The sequence below is a fragment of the Pholis gunnellus genome (genome assembly GCF_910591455.1).
Source record: "Pholis gunnellus genome assembly, chromosome: 17".
NCBI classification, from domain to species: Eukaryota; Metazoa; Chordata; class Actinopteri; order Perciformes; family Pholidae; genus Pholis; species Pholis gunnellus.
This window is the reverse complement of record NC_136544.1, coordinates 19,327,451-19,336,888: the sequence shown is the minus strand read 5'-3', so window position 1 is coordinate 19,336,888 and position 9,438 is coordinate 19,327,451.

The window sequence follows — 9,438 nt, the reverse complement described above, 5'->3', positions numbered from 1 at the left end:
CAACAGCACTGGCATTGCTAAAAATATAATCTGACATTGATGAAATTCAAGTTTTATATCTGTCTGAATGCAATTCAGCAGCATAAATAATCAGAAAGGATGCAGCTAAATGCTTAAAAAAGTAAGTAACATCAACCTGATTCTTCTACTTATGAACGTCCACATCCATCATTTTAAAAAGTCACCCTAAAGCCACATCACTTCTTTAAGTTCGCAAAGCTCCAATAAACACCCGCCAACTGTTACTAATCATCCGTCAAAGTCTATTTTAGCTCCTGTGTGGTAACACAGGTTTGCTATGGAAGCAATCAAATTTTCCTCCGAGGCAAAGTCATCACCTTCAACACAAAAGAAAGAGTCAACCCGTAAGAATGTGTCCACTGTCCAATAGCACGTTTCTACTCAACGGGGGACCCCACCGCCAACATCTCTAAACATTAATGGTATATAAACACATCTTGAGAGCGGCGCAGCAGCCGTGCCAAATCCTTGTCAGAAGTATGAATGTCACATTTACAAACAGTCTGACTCAGTGAGACAATCGCAATCAGACATGATTATAATCCATCAGCTGAGCGGAGAGCATTTTCTGCAGCGGTGGGGAAACAGTTGCAAAAATAAGGGGATCACAAAAAAATGTAACCTACTGGTTGGTCTGCTGTCACGCTTTCACCTCCACTCTCTGGCCATACCTCTGCCCCCCTTTCTAGTCTCTGCAACAGTCGGCAGTCCTGGCACAAAGACGGATTGCCGGCGTGATCTGAAATTGTATATTTTGGGGGCGGAGAATGTCCTGCTAGGTTTCAATTGCAAAGATATAATCCTCGGTGAGCGGAGCGCGGAGGAGAGGAGGGGGAGGATGTTCCACTGTTACAGTCTTCACAAATCCTCTTTTCAATCCTTATGTCATTCTCAGGATCAACATTGTTTGGTAACATCAGTCGACCACGTTCGGAGATGTAGCTGTCTCTAATAGGGGAAGGGATGGGGGGGGAATCACCATCCCAGCGTTTATATTGAACAATGAAATCATGGACCAGGTGGGACGATTTCTTTTTTTATCATCATTCACAACTCCAGCTTTGGTGATTTTCAAAATCACTTTATTTTCTCTATAAGCTGATAAGGTTCTGAAAACAAATGAGATCCTGACAAAACCTGGTTTACAAACTCACAATTGAGGTCATCAAGGCGGGATAAAGGCTGCTTTGCTTAATACTTTTGACAATGCGGGTAATTCTGTTACAACATGTACGGAAAACAGTCATGAACTTCCTAATATACTGTCCATGTACGACTGGGTATCATTTAAAAAAAATGTGAATGCCAGTACCCTTAAATGACACCAATGCAGTACTACAGTACAACAATACAAACAGTACTTCGTTCAAAACACATCATGTGAAGCTGTGTGTGTGTCCCTTTGACTTGCTAATCGGCACCACACTGCACAGCATTCATATAGCGGTTCCCGCTGATATTGCTGTTGCAGAAGTGTACCGCCCGCCCTCCGATTCCCCCCCCAAGGTTAAAACCGTTACGTCAGCACTGTTGCCGCTCTTCGCGCTGTTCGCACCGTTAGCTGCTAGCTGCCGGCTCAGACATCCCCGTGTTCAGGGCCGTGTGCAGGCAGCCGATCTCGGCTGTATGGGTGGTAGCTGCTGCGACTTTGCATTAAGTCGAAGAACTATTGTGGTGATTGGCTACAAGCAAAACCATGCATTTTCTAGATCCGTGCACAGAACAGAACAATCATAGGTATCGTTCAATTTGAGTTTCCACGCTACTTGGTACTGGGTTATTTCGGGCCATACCTTCAAGGTATTGAGATAAGATACCCAGCGCTGTGTACATGTGTAAAGCAACTTAAGCCCCAGTCACACGAGTCACAGTAAGAATAAGGATGATTAAACCTTTGTTCCCTGAGCAGGTCAGATGGAGGCCCTGAAATAATAAAGCAACAGCATGTGTCCTGCGAGGAGGGCGGCGCGGAGGAGTATAAGCTGCAAGGACACACTCGAGGACCTGAAGCTGCTCTGCAAATCTGTCTTCCTTCCCCAACAAGCAGATTATTTTCCTGCTCCAGGAAATGTCAAGAGCCGCCTCAAGACGAAATGTAGCTGGCCTCGAGGAACCAGCTCCAACTGCGCTGTCCCGATGGCAATTACAACTGAGAGAAACAGAAACTATTTACAGCTTTGTTGGGTTGAATTTCACTCCTTCATTTCTAACGACTTGCTTGAAAAGTACTTACCAAGGTACAGTTTATAGGGACGCAGGAAACAGATGCCGACCAGAGAATCAGAGCAACAACCAGGCGAGGAACGAATGGTTTGCGGACACGACTGTTACATCGTATTACTGCCCAGCATCCCAAACTAAACACAGCAACTAAAGTCAGCGGGGTCAGACTGTTTGGTCAGGCAGCTTAGAGTAAATCCTGGATTTCGTAGCAACATGACACAGGTATTACTACTCTGCCAGGTAGGCTGTGGACCAGGAGGCATTCCCCCTTTGAAGGGAAGCCCAGTCTTTGAGAGGGAGCTTTGAGAAACACATGTTAGTGATGAGAGCTGAAAGCAGGGGGACTTCAAAGTGAGTCCAGCTCAGGGGCAAAGAAACAAGGAAGCCACTCCTGCTGGTTTGGTGGTGTTGGCGTAGATGTTTTCGTGCCCTCGTGGGCCAGACAGGAAAGTCTCCCACAGTGACTCTCTAAGTGAAGCAGACTGGATAAACATCAGGGTCCTCAATGTAAACACTCTCAGTCCATCAGCCGTGTGATGGCGACCTTATGCAGTGCGTGATAACCATCACAATCAGCCTCCACACGCAGTCATGTACTTACGACACATCTTCTTAATCGTCACGGTTCCCGGGACGGCCGGCCGGCCGCTGACAGAATGAGTTAATCTCCCAGAAGAGAAGGCTCTTTGATTGCTGTAAATGAGCCCAAGCTGCTCGAGATGGAGGTGCACATACCATCAGAGCAGCACACCGCGGACTACCTCGGTGCTCCAACAGTCCGGCTGTTAAAGGCTTGTCAGTGTTACCCCCCCCCCCCCCCCGCCCCATCCTCATATCCACATTAGCGATACAACCAGGTCACCAGCCAATCGCTGATGTGGATTCAAAAGATCAAACAGATGCACGTTGGCTATACATACACTCATACCTCCCCCTCCCTCCCACCTCTGCCTGACTCTGATCTGACCTCAGATATTACAGGAAGTTTCCATAGCGGTGATAGAAATCAACACAAAAAGACGACTGTATGTATTCTGTATGTACACACCACTTATTTAGCCAATACTATTAGCCGATACGCCGGTCAATATACATCTGTGGTCTGGCTTCAACTATTCATTGTGTGCATCAGGATTATAAATCTAGTTTTAAACAAAATCATTAAATTATTTTAACAATCGATCCATCGTTTCAGTCATTTTTCAAGCAAAATAGTGAAAAAATTAAAAGTTTCCAGCTTTTCACGTGAGGTAATTTGCTGCTTGTCTTTGTCATAATTCATCATAAACTGAACATCTTTTGGTTGAACAAAACAAACGATTCATGGGGGATTGGGGGATTCATTGGGGAACATAATTGTTGGCGTCATCCCTAAATGCAATGTTTTAAAAAAATAATTTTAGACAGTTTAACACTACAAGTGAACATGGAATTAGTGGAACTTAATGGCATAGAAACAAATAGAGTGGTTTCCAATCATATGCTGCCAGTGGAACATCAAAATGACCAAAACAATAAAAACTTAATTGATTTCACCTTGAGATTATTATTCGTTCTTTATATTTACAGAGATCTGTAAATCGGCACGTCGTACTGACACGTAGCGTCTAAAAGGCATCCCTGTGTGTGTTTGTAACTCTGTGCGGGTGTCTGTGTGTCTGAAAGGATTATCTTCAAGGGTTGATTGTTTGGTGTGAGCTTTGCAAAGGGATCGAGATATACTCCCCCCCCCCCCCCGTTCTGCAGAGGGAGATGAGGATGGTCACTGCAGCTCTACAATGCTGCACTACAACACACTCGTCACATATCAAACACACATACAGCTGGAATTAATCCAATTAAAAACAAATGAAGCGTGCACTATTAGACACCAACTAGAGAATGAATACTGCACTTTTAAAAGCGAGCAATTTTAGCACCTTGGAATTTTCAAGTAATATTGTCATTTTTTCAGTTTTAATGCAGTTTATATACAAAACATAGTTACAATTAGTAGATATTATTCAACCGGCAATTAGTTTCTCCATCTTTTCAATAATTATTGTGCATTAACCAACGTGCTGCTGTCTCAGGTTGTCCATGTGTTGCGGTTTACGTGGTTGGGTTCCTCTAGCAGGTTCCTCACAGATCCGGTTCTCCATCAGTGAAATAGTCTGAAGTCTGTTTGTAAATCTGCTTTCTTGTTTTATTAATAAAGAAAAGAGCAACGAACATATATTTAGCGTTTGAGTTTGGCCTCTTTGATTGTTTCAGTTTTTGTTCTTAGATATTACGTTTTAAGTAAATGTATTTCTTTAATAACATACTTGTCTTAACGTATTCTTAAGTTGTTTGTCTGTTTATTATATTTTATTGTATATTTTCACATTTTCTATTTTTAAATTACGCCTTTTACTATTGCACTTTATTGTCACGCACCAATCACCAACCAACCTTCCTTGTGTGTTTCTAATTCTTTCTCTGAAACACTATTTGATTTGATTTTTAAAAGGATTTAGATTGATTAACTGGATTCAATATTGATTTCAGATTCAATAAAAATATTGTCAAATGATCCAAACCCGCTGTTAAGAAGATGCTGCTTGTGTTTGCTTGTGGGTTACAGTGATAACAGCGACAGAATGGAAGCAGAACAACCACATGATTCTAGTTGAATCGGAACACATTTCCTATATAAATATCAGTAAGGGCACAGACACATAACTTTCTCTCTCTCTCTCTCACACACACACACACACACACACACACACACACACAAAGATCAAAGCAGAGCTGCATCTAATTCCTCCAACATATGCACAACTGCCACAAAACACGTGTGATGCCTGGCTTTACCAGACTGCTGCAGCAGGAGGTTGAACAGTGCGTATTAACCCTTTCACTGAAGATCAGGGTCAACCAGATGTGGACGACTCGGCTCCGTCGTGACCACACGTGGGTCGATACGTGTCCTCACTTGTTGTTACGCCTTACGATGTATTTGCTGCCCGACCTTTGACCGAAACCAGGAAAACAGATCACATGACCGGTTTTGTTTTGGGATTACAGTTTTACTGGATACAAACAGACGTCATGGCCCGGAGCTGTAGCTCTTCAATGTTAAGTTATTTAAAAGGTCTGTCGGTCAAAATTAAAACTGAAAAGATTATGAAAGGAATCAGATTTTGTATCAAACTCAAATTTGATAAATTCTGTTAAACAAAACAGTTTGTGTACAAAAACCTCTGTTTGCTGACTGGACATTTATCCTGGCCAGGTCTGGTCTGGATTACGTGTCCTGTTGTTTGTTATTGCCTGTTTCACTACCGGCTTCAGTAAACTGGTTATTTTCACAGTTAATTAAGTCAAAAATGCCCCATCTTTAAATGTCCTTTTTCTGTCCCATCAGCAGTCCAAAAACCCAAATGTGTTTATTTAGCAATGATTTAAAACCAGCAACAACACAATTCTGACAAGCTGATAAATGACTCAAACGATTATTTATCATATTTGGTTAGTTTCATATTAAATAAAGATAAATTGATTTAACATTTCAGCATTAAATGCCGTAGATTTGTGGACATGTGTGGGAAAATATGTGAGTCCAAACGTCCCAAAACCCAAAGATATTTAATTTACAAGGATATGAAAAGAGAGAACGAGCAGAGCATCACAGTGGAGATGTTGGGGTCAATTATTTGCTTATTAAATGACTTAAACTTAATAAATACATTTTTTTGATTTTCTCTAATTGATTAATAAAGACGGAGCCAGAAAAAAACCCTTCAGGGAACAGATTGTGTGTGTGTGTGTGTGTGTGTGTGTGTGTGATTGTCAGTATTTGAGATTGGAGAGACATGTAGTGTGAGTGAGAGAAAACATGAGCTTGTGTGTGTGTGTGTGTGACTTACTCTGCATCTGTGTGTGTTTCCACACATGTCAGACCCTCCTCCCCCCCTCCTCCCCCCTCCTCTCTCTCTCTCTCTCTCTCTCTCTCTCTCGGACGATAATCTGAGTGTATTAATCTGTTGTTTGAACTCCTTAAGCACAGACTGTCTATCACATCTGCTCTCTTCACCCTCACAAAGCTCTACTATTTATAAACTTTCTCCCCTCGCCTCCTTTCTTTTCTCCCCTTCTTTCCGTTTCTCTGCAGCACAGCTCATTCCCTCCGTACAGTAAATCCATCTTCTCATTTGGCCAACAGACGCGTTGGAAACTCTTTAAAGCGGAGGGACATGCTGAAACAATGCTGATGATAACTGATGTAGGATGTTACAGGTCGCCACATGTTCAAACAGCAGGTTTAAGAAGGGAAAAACAACAGTTAACTTAACATCAATAACTCAACACTCATTCAAAATGACTGCAGGCTGAAGAAACGTCTCCAAGCCAATAATCGGGAGAGATTGAGCTCCAAACAATGAAAGCGATCCAGCCCGAGACACCAAACAAATCAACGCTGTCAAAGGTGACGAACGGTCCGAACCATTTGTCAAGCTGTGAATGAATGGGAGCACGCTGAGGGAGGAGGGGGGGGGGGGGGGAGGCGACCGGGCTTACCTGCTGTGTGTTGCTGTCTCCCATCCGACAAGAGCGAGGCATCGGGAGAGGACACGGACGAGAGGAGGGATGCTGAGAGACGAAGAGGGGAGAGGGGACGGAGAGTCTTTGCGTCATCTGAGAAAATTTGCAGATTATTACAACAGCTTGGTGCTCTGAGCCTCCCCCCTCCCCTCCCCTCTTTCTCCCTCATTCACTCACTTCCCCTCCATCACAGCTTTTTTTTTTTTAATGAACCTTATATGAACTGTTTGTTGTCAGTGATACAGGAATGCAGGAAGCATGCTCTCACCAGGGAGGGGGGTAGTTATGGACCTCCACCATCAGCAGAGGTGATGGTGGTGGATGTGGGGGGGGGGGGGGGGGGGGGTCATGATGGTTACCCTCCCTACCACAGGAGGGCGCTATGACTCTGCACTGAGTGGGGGACATCTGCACAGTAGCCTCCCCGAGAGGGATCCTTTGACAGGTATCGGTGTCAGCGCGGAGGCCCACTTGGGTGGAGCTGCTACATACTGTACATACAAGGGCCCCGAGCTTCTCCCACGAAGCGCGACACTTTATCAATACACAGAATTAGAAAATAACTGGGGAGGAAGTTGAGTAGTTTCAGGTTTGCCACCCGGTGCTGCAGCAGGGAAGAATGTCGGGCCCATGACTGGGCTTCATGAGCACGGGGGCCCGGGATTGATTTATGGGCGTAGCGTCTCAACTATCAAATACAATGTTGTGTAACGACAGGCTGACTCCGTCGAGGCCCTTTAAATCCCAACTTAACTCTCAGTGAGTGGCTCATTCTTTCATTACTTCAGGCCTGTTGGGTCTCAATGAATCCATCGAGCCTCATTCCTACCGTCGTGTGTTTTACTGTCGGCGCCTCGTTTCCAGATGTTTGGATCTGGAACTTCGTCCTCCCTCTTGGTCTCTCGCCCGCTTGTGTGTTCGTGAAGCTGGTCCTCTGTCCAGGTTTGGGAGACACCTGGAAGCTGCTCATAAAAGTCATCTATATTTTAGTCATCCTCATTGTGTGCACTGTAACTTTATCATGTTGGTCTATTGTGTTCACTCTACATCTAGTGGTTGTCTGTCTGTTCACGTTTTTTTTGGGGAGTTTTTCCTGATCCGAAGCGAAGCTCTAAGGACAGATGGCGTCGTATGCTGAACAGACTTTCTAGCTCCTTGATCCGTGTAAATAAAAACTGACTCGACGTGAACTTCTGGTTTGATGTCATCGGTTGCCGAGTCTGTTCTAATTTTAATGCATTTACCAAATATTTAGGTCAGTAAGACATTCATAATGTCGGTAATTTGATCATTTGCTGGGTAACACTTTACTTTAACGCCCCCTATTTTGCATTAATACCCAGTAAATGAACATTTAATAAATGTTTATACGCCATAATGTAGTTATAATGAGTGTATTAAGTATTTGTCTCCTGTGAAGTCATATGTTATATTGTTAAAGCTGTATTTCACTATATTGTCATTCATTATCTGTTTATACATCAGCATCCACTTACAGGAGGAGGGATGATTGTTTATCTGCTCATAACCACATTACTGTGTTATACACGGAAGCCGGGAACGTTTTGTTATCTTTTGTCTTCACAGGATGATTATGGAGAGTTTGAAAACGAGCGTCTGGTTCATTTAATCACATTTGATTTCAGCCTTAAAGATCACAACTAACTGAGCAGCAGTTTAAGACATACAACTGTTAATTTAAACCTTGAATTACTGATTTATTCGCAGCCGGGCTAGTCCTCTGAGAGGGCGGATCTGAATGCTGTTCCTAACAGTTACACCTTAATTAAAGTCAGATGCGTTGATCAATAATCCTTGAGCAGACTTTATATAAGAAAACCTTTTGTTTTCTCGTGATAACGGTTTTATTATTTCATTATCTCGAGATAAATAAGTAATTGTGATCTTGAGATAACAGCAGTAAAAAAAATAATTGTAAGCACGGCTTATAAACCTTTTTATTTTACTTATAAAACTTTACTATCCAGCACTAATACTAACAAAAATACACCTCCACGCACACGCAGAGCCACACACACTGTAACACACCGTGTGTCCCACAGGAGCGACAGATGGAGAGGGGCAGGACGGGGACAGGGGCTCGTACAACGGGGCCGGTGCCTCCATTGTGCAGTAGGTGCGCTGTAAGTCTATCCTCTACTAATTGCCAGAGCAGTTCAAACACAAAGTCTGCCTCTGAAATCCAATCCTGCGGGGTGTTGTACAGTGAGTAAAGTTTACAATGTGCAACATTTCTCCTCTGGCAAGAAAAAAAGGGACAAAAACGCGGCTCATGGAAGAGGGCGAGGGGGACGTGGAGGAGAGCGAGCGAGAGGACAGTAGGGTGGACGAGTGCAAAAACACAGGGAGGCAGTGGATTGTGTGTGGCCGAGGAGGAAGACATAACTGTAAATAGATAATTCACTATTTAGGCTGCATGTCTCAACTCGGGGGGGCCGTCCAGACTGCAACGGCTCGGTGACAAGCGTATGAAAGTGTAGCCGCCGTAGGTGGACGGAGGCCTGTAAGGAGACACTGAGGGGGGTGACAGATAAGGAGGCGAGGACGAGTGATTGAGAGGTGATCTGTAGGAGGGAGAGAGCGAGGCGCTGTAAGAGGAGAGGGATC